Below are 17,199 nucleotides of genomic sequence, written 5' to 3' on the forward strand. Positions count from 1 at the left end.
ATAAGCGTGTTTATTGGCAACAATATGGATATGATACAGGGTCAACGATAAGATATGGTATGAAACTGTAGTGTCAAAGATATATGTGTAGTATTGTCGAGTACTTGACTCTGGTGTTGTAGTATTTACAGACCACATGACTCTTGATGAAGTCGTAACTGCTTTCATTTGTTTTGACACTAAAATATGTCCAAACATCAGCTTTAAAAGCTCCTGGAGTCAACTGTATCCTCTCGTCCTCAGTCATCGCCGGGAATAGCGGGATTTCATTGTTGACCTTTTAAGTATATATGTTATTGAGTATTGTTTTGATTGTTTAAGTGCTTTGTGACCCTGGTCTAGAAAAGCGCTCCATCAATTTAAATTACTTACTTCCTTTAGCTGCGGAGGTTCCTATGACTGCTGCCATCTAGTGGCCGTATGTTTAACTGCAAATCCAAAATTAACTTTTAAAAAAACTATGGTAAAACTAAAATATGCTGATGATAATAATAGGTTAAAAAAAAATGGATTTAATCCAGTTTAGTCAAAAATAAAATGGCGACATTCAAGTGTATCAATAATTTCCTACATCCCTGTTAATCACCGTTTGATTCCTTCACGGCGTCACTTTTCCCATCAGCCCGTTCTGTCCTCAGAAACCATCTCGACTGTTAGACCGGTTCTTTCCACCGTGAAGTCTCACCTCGTCCAGCAGATGTTGGACCCTCTCCACCGAGGAGCGTGTTATTTATCTGCGTTCTAATTCCCTCTGAGGCGCCGAAGAAGAAGAAGAAGAAGTAGAAGAAGAAGAAGAACCTCGGCCACAATTCAGCGCTCGCTGCGCTGATGAAGTCGAGGTCGACAGCTGCATAAATCAGCGGCTCGAGGCGCTAATAGGTGGCGGTGTATAAAAAAAATCAAGCCAGGGACCACCCAAGAGGGGGACGTCGAGTCATAACTATCCCGAACTCTTACCCCCCGAACCCCCGGCTCGGCTTGTTCCAGTCCGTGAGGCTCTCTCTCCGAGCAACACAGGAAAGGCCTGTCAAGCATCCAGCGAGCGCTGATTCATATTTGACACTTGGACTGAGCTTCAGAGCTCCTGCAGCACTTCTAGGGGGCGATTGTCAAAACAACCCGGGGACTCGGGGTACGAACCTATAAACATTCTCCAGGAGAGAGTCTTTCACGGAGCATTCATCTCGTGTCCACGCGTGAATGGAAGACGGTGCTTGTTCTCCGGGGCCTCCGTCTTTTGTCCGAGGGCCGATAAAACACAGGCGGACTACGAGGAGGCGGATCCTGCTCCTTCTCGGAGCTTGTTGCTCAATAACCCCCGCGGGGGCGACCGAGGCCCCGGGGGTCTCCGACGACGGAGCCCACGGCGAGGGCCCCTCCGTGCCACCCGGGGTCCCTTCCTCTTATGTTCACATCTGGACACGTCGAGCTGAAGATGAACAGATTAGTTTCTGGCTGCGTGTGAATGTTTGAAAAACGGTCACGGCTGTGAGACAATATCCAAACACTGATGTATCAGATTTTTAAAAATCGTTTTATATTTTTTATTAAAGTTCTTTTACGCTTTATTTTTCAATAAAATGTCTGTTAAATATTCTTATTTTTTACTTATTTTTTTTATTTCTAATTGACAACAGAAATGCAAATTTTCACTGCATTTGTTCATTTTTGTGTTGCAATTAAACTTGCAGTCATAACGGCCTCCTCGGGTAATGGAACATGACGATGGCGATGACTGAGGACGAGAGGATACAGTGACTCCAGCAGCTTTTAAAGCTGATGTTTGGACATATTTTGGTTTGAAAACAAATGAAAGCAGTTACGACTTCATCAAGAGTCATGTGGTCTGTAAATACTACAACACCAGAGTCAAGTACTGGACAATACTACACATGTGTTTGAGGTATCCCTTGTGTTGTCTCTGGGTCAAGGTGACACAGAGGCCGGAATACTAATGTGTTTGAGGTATCCCTTGTGTTGTCACTGGGTCAAGGTGAAACAGTGGCCTGAAAACAAATGTGTTTGAGGTACCCCTTGTGTTGTCTCTGGGTCAAGGTGCCCGGGGGCCTGAAAACAAATGTGTTTGTGGTATCCCTTGTGTTGTCTCTTGGTCAAGGTGACCCGAGGGCCTGAAAATAAATGTGTTTGTAGTATCAGTTGTGTTTTCTCTGGGTCAAGGTGACCCGGTGGCCTGAAAACAAATGTGTTTGTGGTATCCCTTGTGTTGTCTCTGGGTCAGGGTGAACCATGGTCCTGAAAACCAATGTGTTTGAGGTATCCCTTGTGTCGTCTCTGGGTCAAGGTGAAACAGTGGCCTGAAAACAAATGTGTTTGAGGTACCCCTTGTGTTGTCTCTGGGTCAAGGTGCCCGGGGGCCTGAAAACAAATGTGTTTGTGGTATCCCTTGTGTTGTCTCTTGGTCAAGGTGACCCGAGGGCCTGAAAATAAATGTGTTTGTAGTATCAGTTGTGTTGTCTCTGGGTCAAGGTGACCCGGTGGCCTGAAAACAAATGTGTTTGTGGTATCCCCTGTGTTGTCTCTGGGTCAGGGTGAACCATGGTCCTGAAAACCAATGTGTTTGAGGTATCCCTTGTGTCGTCTCTGGGTCAAGGTGAAACAGTGGCCTGAAAACAAATGTGTTTGAGGTACCCCTTGTGTTGTCTCTGGGTCAAGGTGCCCGGGGGCCTGAAAACAAATGTGTTTGTGGTATCCCTTGTGTTGTCTCTGGATCAAGGTGAATGACCTCCCTGGCTTCCATAAATACATATGCAGTGGTGGAGGTCGTTCCCCCCTGACCCAGAGACAACGCAAGGGATACCACAAACACATTTGTTTTCAGGCCACCGGGTCACATTTACCCTGAGACAACACAGAAATAATCGTCAAACTTTGTGTTACGGGTGTTTAACTGCCTCCGAATGGTGAGAGAAATCTAACGGGAGACGAGGTTCTACTTTCAATAAAAGTTGAGTCGGTGTTTACGTTGAGTTCTTCTCGGTGCTGAACAAGCGCCAACACACAGGCAGCAGTTTGTGGTGCGAGACGTGTCAGGAGTGAGAACGGAGTGAGAGTCGCGGTCAGAGAAGCCGAGCCGTCGGCTGACCAGCGACCACAAGTGTTGGGAAGCCGTCAGGAGGACGAGGATGATCCTCAGGAGGTTCCTTAAGGTGAAGAACTGGATTTAAAAAGATGATCACATGACCCGTCAGTCACTGACACGCCTGCTCGCTCTCGCTCTGTTGGCACGACCCTGGTCGCCCGGGCGACAAGTCGAACGGTTTGTTTTGGTCTCCAGAAGTGTTTCACCTCCTGATCCCCGATGACATCATCAACACGTGACCTCATCGCGGGGCTCTCATGGCAGAAGGTGCGAGCGGAACAACGGGCGGTCTTTGTCCCCGCGGTCCACATCTGTCCGGCGCTAATGACCGGAGCTGGTCCTGGACTCTCTGACGGGCCCCGGAGTATTAAAGTGTCAAAGCCTCGTCTGGAGCCGACAGGTTCCAGCGTGAGTCACGGGTTCGAGGAGCAAAACAACACCTTCTTTCTTGAGGCTCGTCTGCACATTAGTGCTGATCTCAGCGGCTAATGATGTCAGTGATGAGGCTCCGGAGTGACACGACCGACTGTTACTACAAACTTACAGAAGCTTTACTTTCAAATACTCCAGTTTTCTTACGAGGTCGTGGGGGCAGCATTGAAGCGAAGAGGCCCAGAAAAACAGCAGCTTTCCTTTGGCTGTGATGCTTCAACTGACTTCTCTTGTGGTGGAGGAGCATTTGTTATACTTTAGTCATTGGCTTAAAGACTTAAATAAATATATTTTTTAAAGTAAATTTTCAATATTACACATCTAATTCGAGAAAAAATCGAAATCCATTTTTTCACTGTAGGTCCTACTGTGAAAAAATGGATTTAGATATTTTTTTCTGCCTTTCAATTCATTTTTAATCATAGTTATTTGTGAGCCTGGTCTAGAAAAGCGCTATATAAATAGAGATTATTATTATTATTATTATTATTTAATGTTTCATATATCAATAGTGTTAAGAAAAAATTATATAACAATTAACCTGCAAATATTCACGCAGTGTTCCTTTTTTTGTGTTGCAATTAAACAAAACGGCCACTAGATGGCTGCAGTCGTTATGTCCCACAGCTAAATGAACAATTGAATCCTGTGCCCTGAGATCCCGGCCATGACTGAGGACGAGAGGATACAGTAGCTTTCAAAGCTGATGTTTGGACATATTTTGGTTTAAAAAAAATGAAAGCGGTTACGACTTCTTTAAAAGTCATGTGGTCTGTAAATTCTGCAACACCAGAGTCAAGTACTCGACAATACTACACATATATTCTCAATACTACTGAATCCCAATTTATCGTATCCTGTCGCTAGATTCTTGCCAGTACAAACCCCTAACGTATACAGTATATATTATATAAAAAGATCAAATAAATAAAAAATATTTTATAATTTAAAATATATAATCTACTGTTATATCGTTGTCAATATAAATAAATACCAATTAATTGATGTCAATAGATATAAGGGGTCAAAGGAGAGATATTGTGTCCCAAAATAATTGAATAAATAAGATTATAATTATGTATTTTAACTCTGTGTTGGTCTGACGTTTAAGTAATTTACAAATATAAATGACTTACTTATGAAAGAAAAGTTGACAAAGTAAGTAAGTAAGTAATATTTATTTATATAGCGCTTTTCTAGACCAGGGTCACAAAGCGCTTAAACAATCAAAACAATACTCAAAAAAGTACATACTTTAAAGATCAAGATAATACTGAGAACAACACAGGAGTTCCACAAAGGGTGATAAAGTATTTAGAGAAATGTAAATTATGACAATAAATCGTTTTTTTCCAGTTAATAAATGTGTGAAAATAATGTTTTCTTTATACAACAGTACTAATCCACAATATTGGTGAAAAAAGTAAAAGAAAACACGCATATGCACCAAAAACGAGATAAGTATATACAATTTAAAACTATTATTGAGTATTAAAGTATTAATATATTGCACATGTTAAATATTAATGATGAACACATGAAAAAAGATAAAACACAACAAACAAAACAACATTTGAACAACATTTGCAGAGGAAAAGTCTTCAGAACACTGTGTAGCATTAGCCACATTAATCTCCTCACCGTCTAATAAGAGACTCGGGGTCTAAAGCTCGTCTCTGGACTTAATGGACTCGGATCAGGAGATTATTTGCAGAACAAACACAGACTGTAAATATCAGTAATGGATGATATTAGGAGGTTAAAATCACTGCCTGTTTGTTTAACCTCTGAGGAGGCGAGAGACTGTGTCAACATCGGCCTCAACATGTGCTTGAAGGAGGAAGTTTTTTCTCTGCGGCTTTTAATTATTTTACAGACGGCGCTGGTGGAACCTCGGCGCGTCCGTCAGCGACCATCGGAGGCAGAACACCGAGCCCGACAACCCAAAACAAACATCGCTGACAGGCCCGGGAGAGCTGAGCAAACAGCAGATTAAGACCGCGGATGAAAGGAAAGAGGAAGCTGGCGATGTTTGCGCGCCCGGCCTTCTTCAAATACACATCATCATTACTGTCAAATGGTCTCGGTGCACAGATTAGTGCCACAAGAAAGAGGATGTTTGGTTGATAGTTGGGATCCTTCAGCCGCTCGCTTGCTGATGATGGAGACATAAAAAGACGTTTATTGAGTGACGTTTTCAGATTTTGCCGATCCTCTCCATTTTCTTACTATTTTTTTCGAGATCAGGTCGCAGGGGGCAGCGTCTGAAGTGAGGGTTCCGATCCTACTCCGTCACCTAAGTGAACCTCCAACCGGGATTATCGGGATTATCTAACGAGGGAGTCGTCCAGGATACATTCGGACAAGATGAACCACCTCTTGAAGTTAAGGTGAAGAAGTTCTACGTTGAGTCTCCCAGATATGACCAATCGTTTTTTCCCCAAATCCCAAGTCCTTGTCTCTCCAGTGGACACGTGAGTCTTTCTTCTTATTCCCAAAGCTGGAGTTGAAATGCTAGGCTAGGAACTAAAAACAAACACAAAAAAATTAAAAGCTCTAAGATTCACCCTATTCTGAAATAAAATTGTAGCGTCAAATCCTCACTCGACTCCCTTCATTGGTAAAACTAGATGAACACCTTCTGTTTCTTTGCACCCTCTGGTGGAATAACAGTGTCAATGCATTGTCCTGAAAACTGAAGTGTCTCCAGTCGTGTCACCAAAGTCATCATGTGTATTTGTTTGTTAAATGAGAGACTCTGGTAGTTGTTTTTACCTTCCTGGACGCTGGGAAAGTAAGTCACTAAAGGCAATGGAAATAAATGCAACTGCCATCTCAGTAAAAAAAAAAAAAAGGAGAAGGGAAAGCGGTTGGTTTACGAAAACAGTATATTTTAGAGCAGCATTAAAATGATATTATATATATGTATTCGTGGTGACTCGTAACGGTAACGTCACGCTTAATTAAGCCCAATTTCCACTGGACAATTCAAGGAGGAAGTATAGTGTTGAATTCACCATTAAAAATAACAAGATTGAATATTTTTTTTTGGACTTACTGAAGGGAAGAAAACAAATATAATGAACACCATGTACTTAAACTTGGAACAAACTTGGAACAAAATCTTTTTTTTGTTTTTAAAACACAATATTTTGCGATCAAACCAAACCCTACTTTTGTTAGGAAACTCTTCTGACTGTCCATCGTATCGTGATCTTATATGGTCAGGTATGAATCCACGTGTTGCGAGGGGTCAATGTAAACATGACCTACATGTCGTACCAGATTTTCGTAACACACGAAGACCCTGGTCTGGTTCTAATGTACTCCGGCAGTGGACAGGGGTCGAAAATGAGCACGCTGATGGATTCCTGGATCATGAGTCACACGCCCAACAAAGAATATAAAAATGAGACCTTTAAGGGTTCGAACTCTGTGTGTAGAAGTCGTATTGTGTTGGGGGGGTATCGTGGATATGTCGGGGTGTGTTTGCTTGATTTTCCCATGAAAGGATCTGTAATCGAGTCTCCCAAAGACTCCGCCTCTTTACTGAAGCGACAAAAGCTGCATCGTGTTGTTTGGTTATTTTGGCTGTTACCCCCAAAAACTCCCCCCTGGACCTCGCGCCCCATCAGCCAAACACCAGCGAGCCAAACCAAGAGTCGGTTGCCAGACAACCGGGAGCCGGCATGTTTCGGAGATGAGCGCGTCCCGGGGGGTGTTCGGGACCCCTCACTGTGCGGTGGGCTGGCCGTGCTCTGCCTGTAGAAAAAAGTGTGACGGAGGGACCCTGACAGCTCCGGTGCCTCGGTGGGACCGAGGCATAATGGTAGTGGACGGAGCCCCCCTACCTTCCATCACCTCTGGACCCTGACATCAGCAGCACCGTGGCCCCCCCCCTGCAGCAAGACTTGGAGAGGGCCCCTGAACAATGAGGCGGTGCACAAAAGGTCCATGTTAAATTAGGCATTTGATTCAAGCAGCGGTCACGAGGGCAAATGTATCGCGGAGAGGTTGTATAATCATCTTAAGGACTTCGTAGATACACTCTTGGATATTACGCGCACATGACGGGTACGACCACTTCGTTCAGAGTCAAGGTTGGCTTGGACTCCACCCCGTTGACCCCGAGACCAAAGGAAGACAAACACATTTTTAACCCCCTCTTTGCCTCAGAATCCTAGAACTCCTAAAAAGAATAGCACCTAGCATACCTTTATGCTAACTGTTGCGCCACAACAGTGGTGGGCAAACCTATGAAGAGAAAGCATTTTGACCAATCAGGAGTCCTAGGACTGTAATCGGTTGATTGTCAGTCTAGTGTTGCTCTTTTTGGCCAAAAACTCATTGGTTAAACTGTGCAACCTTGTTCGGTTGGAACCAAAACCTGCACCCATTGGAGCCCTTAAGGACCCGGATCGCCCACTTCTGCGCTACAATATAGTAGCGGAGGTTGCGACACCTTTTGGGGGGTGACTGGGTAACGGCTTCAATGCATTTGTAGAGACACATTTCGGTCAACATTTGTGTTGTCGAACTTTCAAGTTTGGTTAACCAATCAGAGCCCAAATTCTACTGCACTGTACGTAGCGCAATAACCCACCAATTCAACAGAGGCCATGAAACGTTTCCTCGTACTTCCACATTAGAAAAGTAGCCTGCCTTTATGATCCTCCATTTTGACTTTCCACTAACTTTAGACCCCCAATGAGATTTAACCTCTTTTCTAGATAAAACTTGAGAGACGGCGGGAATATGAGGGTTTCCAGACAGTGAATGCACCCCCAAAATACATGGGCATTGTGGTCCATCTCCCTGGACTGGGTATTCTACCCTTTTCCCAGCTGAGAACCAGGATCCTCCTTGATATACAAACTAAATATCAGCTCTTAATAACAGTTCTTTCTACCATCAGAGCGTTAATAAAGTCTCTTGTTGGGACTCGCGCCTGAAGTCGAAGTCCTCGCCTCAGCAACAAGAATGACGCAGGAGAACTGAGTGAGAACATTTTTGTTGCATTTTGTTGTTTTTATGATTTGATTCCCGAGGGTCAAAGTGTCGCTGGGATTGAGGAGCGCGAATAATCGGAGGGAGGAGAAACTTGTGCTAGGAATCCTGGGACTCGGTCGGGGAGTGAAAGGATTCCTTGTAAGCCTTAAATAAATGTGAATGGCACTGAGCTGTCTTACGCCGCGGACCCTCGTGCCCCCCTGGTGAGATGGGAATTTTGATTAGAACCCTGGCGAACGAGCCGGGATTCTTCGCTCGATTTTCGGGAAGTTTTCCCTGCGACCGGAGCAGGTGAACCGCAGCCAGCAGGCGGAACACAGAAACGTCCTTGTAAAGCTTGTAAAGTTTCAATTAACAAGAAGATGAAACATAATTTACTGCCGGCTGGAATGTGTGTTTCCAACATCCCGGGGCTGAACCGCCTCCTCGTCCTGCACTCGCACTTGTCAAGTCTTGTTGTGGTATTTAGTGCCGCGAGCTCCAGCGCCGCTGCTGTGGGTCGACTCTGGACCAGACCACGTGTGAACTTTAGATTGTTTGAGTTATTTGTGTTAAGTTTGTTTAATAAGTTTCCCAATTTCCAATTTCCCAGTTTAAATATTTGTTCAGGTTCATCTTTTTGTCCATCTTTGTCTCCTTAAAAATATATTTGATTTCAAGGAGGGTATTTTTCAGGTATGTTTTTTTTTTATCTAATCACAAACAAGTGATTCTACAGAACTGTATTTATTTATTATTTAATTATTTTGCAACTATAATCATAAAAGTGCGATTTATTTGATAAAAAAAACAAAAAAACATGTTTCTTGTCAACCCTTTGTTTCCCCAAAAAATAAACGTTTTCTTCACATCAAACATTGCGGGAGCCAGGGTCTCAAACACACATTTTATTGGCACTTTTTGGTTTTATGATGTTATCATTTAAGATCAAGATTTGAATGGTAAACTTACTAGCTTAGCTTAGCTAGCTAGCTTAGCTTGCTATCATCAACGTGCTAGAGGTTCAAAAATGTATCGTCCTGTAACTCTTTGTATATTTTGAATATTACAATGTTAAGTCATTAAATCATGTAATTGTAATTTCTTATTTCAAAGATTGAGAAAAAGGTTTAATGTTTTTGAATAAATCTATGCATCTTTTCTGTTACAGGGTAAAAAAATATGAATTAATTTCCTCTTTTTTTTAAATGGTCACGATAAAAAACTTTTGATATAAGGTTGACATTATTTGTCTTAGATTTTGCTATTTTGAGTTGATTATTTTCTACATTAAACATGAAAATGTCACAGTATGACTTTTAATGGGTCCTCCAAGGTCATTTGTCTTTATCGTACATTCTAAAGTTTTCCTTTATTTTTCCTACCTAATTTTTTCCTCTTTTGTCTTTCCTTCAATTTAATTTTTTTCTTTAACCCTTGTTATCTCAGGGTCAAAGTGACCCGAACGCCGAAATTTTTTTTTTTAATTATCTTATCCTTTGCGTTATCTTTGGGTGAAAGTGACCCGAAGGCCCGAAAACAAATGTGTTTGTGGTATCCCTTGTGTTGTCTCTGGGTTATGGTGAACGACCTCCACCACTGCACATGTATTTAAGGAAGACGGGGAGTTCCTTCGGGTCACCTTGACCCTGAGACAACACAAGGACTTAAGCCCAAAACTCACAAAAATCGCGGCCAAACAACAACCAGCGTTGAGCACCTCGTGAGCCTCCGAGTGTGAAGCGGTCGTAAACATTCTTCGAGCGCAGGTTCTCTCACTCTCTGGAGGGTTCAGGGGGCGGGTGTCATCCATCTTCTTGTGAAGACACATCCGTCCACAGCTTTCTCTGCAAAGTACAGGAAGAAAGTGTTCGGGGCGGACATGGACGAATGTGGACGTTCAACTCTCGCTTTTTGTTCATGAGCAAAAATAACAAAAATTGCGTGTATATTGATCAAAACATTTTCAGTTGAAGAGCAAAAATTGTTTATATACATATATACATATATATATAGATACTATATATATATAAACTATATTATATTCTTCAAAATAAAAGACATAAATCAGAATTGGATACCAGGTTAGGGAGGAGGCTCCAAGATGATTACGTTTGCAGATGACATAGTGATTTATTTGTCGACCCACGTGAGCAACTTCTTCAGCGGTTCAGCCAGAGTTTCAGATCCCAGCACCAGTTTAGGCCTGTTTTCCTGGGACTCCAGGCCTCTGGGGGTTGAAAAGCAGCCATGTCGGAGCTGGAGAGAGCAGAGGGGGTTGGGGGGGAGTCGAGGAGTCGAGGACGACTAGATCCTTCAGAGTTGAACCGGATTTATCGGTTAGCAACTCGAAGTGAAGTAACATTCATGGCCGTCACTCCCGACACAGTCAAACTCTCAATGTCACAAACGTGTCTAAATGACACCACAGTTGAGTCGGCGACCTCTGCTGGCCAAGGTGAAAGGATGGCGACCCCCCCACCCCACCCCCCCTCATCTCAGATTGATCCGAGCCTGTCAAAGGTTTAAGGCCAGATTCTACGGACCACTCAGCAGTTTCTAATAACAGACACATCTTTTCTCTGGCAGCTGCTCCGCCAGGAAATAGCCTGCAGGCTCCTGACCACTGCGAGAAGAAGGAAAACCTTTCCCGTTCAACTAGATCAAAGCTTTTATTTTGAAAAGGTAGTTGTTCTGGTTAATAGAAGGAAAATATAAAACCAAAATCTTTTAGTTACAACGGTTAAAACAGTCTGTTATGGTGGGAAAGGAGCTGAGCTAAAAGACAATTATTTGTCCTTGATTTTCTGGAACTCCTGTGTTGTCTTGACCTTTAAAGTATATACTTTATTGAATTTTGTTTTGTTTGTTTAAGCGGTTTGTGACCCTGGTCTGGAAAAGCACATACAAATGACTTACTTACAAAACAGAGGGTTCAAGGATACAACACTTTTCTTTGTAAGACTTGGTCGTCAAGGAGAGACTCGAAGTAGAGCCACTTCTCATGATACTTTCAGGAATAGAAGTTTTCTAACTCAGGAGAAAACATTCGTATGAACCGGTCTCATGATCCGAGGAGGGAACTGGAGCTGGAGGCCGCGAGCGTTCGGGTAGAAATCCGGGCCCTGCCTCTGGTCTGATCCCTCCACAAAAGAGGAGCTTTGACAGCCTGATGTGCCGACTTGTAATGAATATCAGTGACAACATCTTCACAGCTCCTCATACGCTCCAGTGCAGCCGCACAAAGACTGTGTCAACAGATGCTCGGCGGCGTGAAAGCAGCTCACGACGTGTTCCAGTCTTTATATACACAGACGCTCGAATACAGTCTAGACTCCTCCAGAGCCGTCAACCGGTGACGTCCACCCGGTACTTCTGAGGATCTATGGACTGAACCATTGGACCTAAGATGTTGAATCCATATTTGCAACATCAAATATTTAAAATTCTAATCTTGTAAGTTTCTTTTTATGATTATTTTTATTTATTTATTTATTCCTGCACAGAACTGAAAATCGTCAACTGGAATTTTCACCGAATTCTTTCATCCTCCATTGGAAGAAGAGTCGAACAGGTACGATGTCTACACTAGTAACTTCCAGATGTTTTCTTCTGCTCATCCATAGTCAGGTCGCAGGGGCAGCAGCTTCAGCAAGAAGGCCAAAGTTTAAATCTAAATTTAACCTGGAATTATTCACGGCGTGTTCATTTTTGTTTTGCATTTAAACTTCCGGCCGCTAGATGGCAGCAGTCACTACATCCTCTGTAGCTGAAGGAACATTGAAATAGTAGCGGTGACTGAGGACGAGAGGATACAGTGACTCCAGCGGCTTTTAAAGTTGATGTTTGGACATATTTTGGTTTGAGAACAAATGAAAGCAGTTACGACTTCGTCAAGAGTCATGTGGTCTGTAAATTCTAGTCAAGTACTCGACAATACTACCGGACAATGTATTATATTGGTTCCTAAAGTATTGAAAAATATGCTTTAAATGCTATATATTGTGTCGTTATCCCTGTATCGTGGTACATACGGTATCGACAGATCCTTGACCATAACTACCATTATCAGATGGTGAAGTTGTTAGCTTTTGGCCGAAGAAATTACGTATTCAATCCCAGCTTGTTGCAGCACTGCGTCGCAGCCTACTCCCATCAGTGTGTGATTGCGTCTGTGAATTGGTTCAAATGTATTTGAACCCACTTTTAATTCATGACCACAAGTTAGAAGTTTCTTGATTGTACCCACGCTTTGAAAACATTGTCAGTGAACACCAAATTAAAACTCTCCTAAACCTAAAAACTGAAAGCTTTTCTTTTTTTTTCACATTTATTAAACTCTCTAATTATTTTTTTTCTCCATTTCCTGTTTTTTAAATAAATGTCGGATGTATATATGGAGATGTATTTCCATCTAAAGTTTTTTATGAAGTGAAATTAGTTTTCTGGTTTCAAAATAAAATAGTTTTAGCTGTGACAGAAGAATTCAAATTGAATCAATACTTTCCACCATCTGTACTTCACTCCTTGTTTTCTTCATCTTTAAAAATCTCTCTTTTTTTTTGGCACAAATGGAGGAATCCTGAGAAAAATTCCAGAACCACTGTTGAATCTTCACATCTGATCCTGGATCTGTGAACGAGCCTCACAACTGAACCGATCATGTTTCCAGTTGACAGTGAACATTTTTCCTTTACTTCTTAAATCTTTATTTTCTTTCCGTCGGGAGTGTCTGTGTTTCTCTTCTTCCTCGTATCTCCCCGACCTGTCGACTCGAGATCTTCATCAACACTGAGCATGTGCAGGTAACGGCGAGGTCACACTCCTCTCTTGAAACTGGATCTGGATTCAGGGGTGAGCGTCGGAACACTGGGAATCTGGTTTTACGAAGAGGCGACGACGCTTGTTTTACAAGGAATCAAGGATATATTTTTTGACATTTTATTAGAACAGCTCAGAATCAGAATTATTTTTTAGATTTGGAGGTTGGATCACCTGTGGTATTGGTTTTTCTTTGGGTACTTGTTTTTTTTTTGGTTTCCCTTTGGAAGAAAATCCGGCATCAACCTCGCCAGTAATTCAAGATATGAGTGAAATGAATGAATAAGTATCTTAAATAAGTTATTTCTATAAATAAAACAGTAAAATGAAACAGAAAAAACATGTTTTTTTTTCTTTTCTACAGTTACATAGTTTACTGTAAATGTAATGTGGCCCCCAAGCTAACTTTTACCAGATTTTTTAAACATTAAACAATTAAAATTGTATAAGAATAATCATAAAATATATGAATGTTTTAAAATTAAATTTCAAACCAGCCAATATTTAAAAAAAAAAAATCACACTCGAATGATTCAATTTCTCAGCTGACACATTCATAGTTTCTTCAGAATTTTTTAAAGTCAGAAATGTTGTTGCCTCTCAAATATTTTCAGACCAAATACATTTTAAAAGTTTTTTCCCAAACATTGTGATGGACTCCAGAAGTGTTTATTCAATTACAGAGGTCAAAACCGTCACAGAGATTCCGTCAAGGATCTTTAAAAAGTGCTTCTATTCTAAACAAGTGCGTTCGCACTCGTGGAGTCTTCTTTTATGCAGCTCAGATTCTCCACAGAAGTCATCTCGAGGCTGTTAACAGTTGGAGGTCAGGACCTCCTTTTTATAGACTTCAGGCCAGAGGTGGTCTTTGCATTTGCAGGCAGAGCGGGACACATTACGCCACACGTCTCGGGTTTTTAACAATCTTGTCTTCGTGTGGGAACTAGATCGAAACGGCAGCATTTTTGTCCTGAAATGGTCGTAAGTTTGTTTAAAGTTGGGAAATAACCTCAAATGTCTTCTAGACTTGTTGATTCTCATTGTCAATAATAAAAAATCAGAATATCTAGTTCCATTGTGAAGGACAATGTCTCAAGGTTGTGGAGTCATATCAGTGGTTGAGATCTGTGCACACATTAGAAATGTGAGTCCAAGTACAGGCCAGGAAAGTTTACCACCACAAACAGTGTCTGAAGAGTGACGCCTTAAGGACAGTTCCTTACCCTTAATGCCACCACTGACATCCTCAATGTCTGGATTATTTTTACAGACTGACCTTCAAGGTGTGGCACATAAATAGCGACAACAAGACAACACATAAACGAATGTTTCAAGTCTATGAAAATGACCCTTTACTTCTTCGTTCCAGCAACAATTGGGTGACAGACTGGTAGCAACCGCCTAGCATTGCGGATGATCATAGAGGTCTATTATTGATACGAGTTCACGGTGTTGTTGGAAGGACCATTTAGTCCGAACAAACTTGTCGAGATTTCCACCGACTTGTCTTTGCCATACTCTATTCAACTCTATACGGTTTGTCGAAGCCGATTCTATTTTCAGTAGAAACTAACAAAATCGCCGGTTTAAAAAAAAAAAAACAATGCAGGAAGAGACAAAGTATGTTGGTACGAAAAGTCTTTCTGTGATCAGTGGACCTTTTTTGACGGTCTGGTAAGTTTACCATTGTCTCCAAGGCTTAGGATGTTATGACTTCCCCACCACTAGTAGGTAGCAGGGCAACAGTTGTTGAGTCCAGGTGGGTTGGGATGGAACTGTCTAGTGCACAGTGGTTAGGGTTTAGATGAAGACTACCTACCTGACCTTGCTTAGACAGTGTCCCTTTGTATGTTTAGTCTTTGTCAGACATCCTTCTGCCATACAGCAGATGTTATGGGAAGAGCCTGGCATGGCTCCTTCCCCAGGTATCAGTAAAGCTACCCTTAAATAGTAGCACAAGGTAGCCTGGCTAGTTATACCCAGATGATCACCTCCGGACGCCCAGTGGTTCAAAGACTGGTTGAGGTTCCACTTCCTAGAACAACGTACCGTTGTTAAGATGTCACTCTAGAAGAATCCAAGACCGACGTAATAAGTCTCATTCGAGTGGCAACGAAGGCTTTATTTCCAACCCCCCTTTTTTTTATCATCTTTTTTTTTTTTGGTGAGCTGACAAGGAAAGACCTGAGGCTACCTCTGCTTTAACAAAAGCATCTTGTTCCGTGAGAGGGCCAATTAAAGAGTGGGAGGCAGGAAGATTACACACATGCTTTATAGGCACCTTCAAGTGACTCAGGCACAGACGACCCGGCAGCTGGTAGAATTATTCCCCATTGTCACGAAACATACAAAAACAATTTTCCTCTGGCAAACGCTGCCATTTTTTTTTTGTTTTCGATCCAGAGTCGCTGCAGCTTGAACTGAAAATGCTTCTGACGTTTGTCCGCTGGACGAACGAGGGGGTCACTGTCAGGATAGATAAAGCCAGGCGGGGTCTCAGGAACATCAAGCACACAGTAGATTAGCGCAGAGGAATTGGATAATACCCCGGACACGTGACATCTTGCCGCCTCCCATCACACATGCCACTTCAAAGAGGAGAAATATGCTATTTATTGATGGACCCATAATTCAGTTCTTCTCTTAGGCAGGTCAGATTTCATTGGACAGGGCAGGGCGAATGGGAACCAGATGAAAACCAAAACCGGGCCCCAAACTCAGCTTGAGCTTTTCTTTTTAAAGCGCCCTTGCTTGTTGGTGTTTAGAGTTTGTGCGCTTTTGTGTCTACATGAGTTTGACAAGTTTCATGCTATAAAACACGTCTGTCAAGTCTAGACAACTTTGTAGCTAGTTAACGAAAACGCCTCTTGGTTACTGTTTTTCAATGTTCTTTTATTTAGATAAAAATTACATTTTAGAAACAAATGATTTCACTATGACCCCATAAATTTCATTCATGTCGACTAAGGTTTGGGATTATTTTCAGAGTAATCTGTTCCTTTTTAGAGTTATAGACAAAAATGTTTGTTCATTTTAATATAGCAACTGGAGCTCAGTTGTCTTCATCTTCATCTTCGTCCAAAAAGACACTTAAAAACATCCAAATACCTTCATACTGCTCGTCTGTAACGTTCATCTTGTATTGAAAACTTCTTTGACTACTATCAAGGGCCGATATGTCCAAATGGCCAAAAAACTATTTCTGTAGTAGAGATCAGGAACATTAAAGTGTGATTCCAGTTGATTCCCTGCTTTTGTTTCAAATGACAATAAACCTGTCAATCAAATACAGCCGATTGAATTTGGAGTTTAAATTGAGTAATTTCAGGGACAAACCTGACGTAAAATACAAACCTAACCTACAATGTAAAAGTCCATACAAACAAAGATCACAAGAGGAAATTCCAGCTTCCAGCAGTGATCCAAAATTCCTCCATCACCATCTGGTCCTCTGTTGCAACCATCACAGGCTTTAATAAACTGGAGATGGAAGAAGATGAAGACAACCAAGATTGATGTAACTAAAGAGGCTGTGACAGCCTTTCAATATTCCGGAAAACTCTCCTCCGACCACGCTATGATTAGTGTCATCTTGTTACACCACTTTCTGTCGTGAGATTTGAAAGCTCGGCACATATTTGTCGTTTATTTTTTGCGCCGCCTGTTAGCGAGAAGATCCCGGAGAGTCCGTCCTGTCATTTCACCGAAGGCGCACTGCGTTAAACACACGATACGCGACACGTGATTGCGAAGGAAGTCAGGAAAAACGCCCGTGCGACTCGTCTGTCTAATCTCAGCACGTCAACCCTGAGAGGGATTTCAAAAATGCAAACACTGGTTAGCCTCGAGTGTGTAGT

This window comes from Callionymus lyra, chromosome 1, assembly GCF_982586985.1.
Source record: "Callionymus lyra chromosome 1, fCalLyr1.hap1.1, whole genome shotgun sequence".
NCBI classification, from domain to species: domain Eukaryota; kingdom Metazoa; phylum Chordata; class Actinopteri; order Syngnathiformes; family Callionymidae; genus Callionymus; species Callionymus lyra.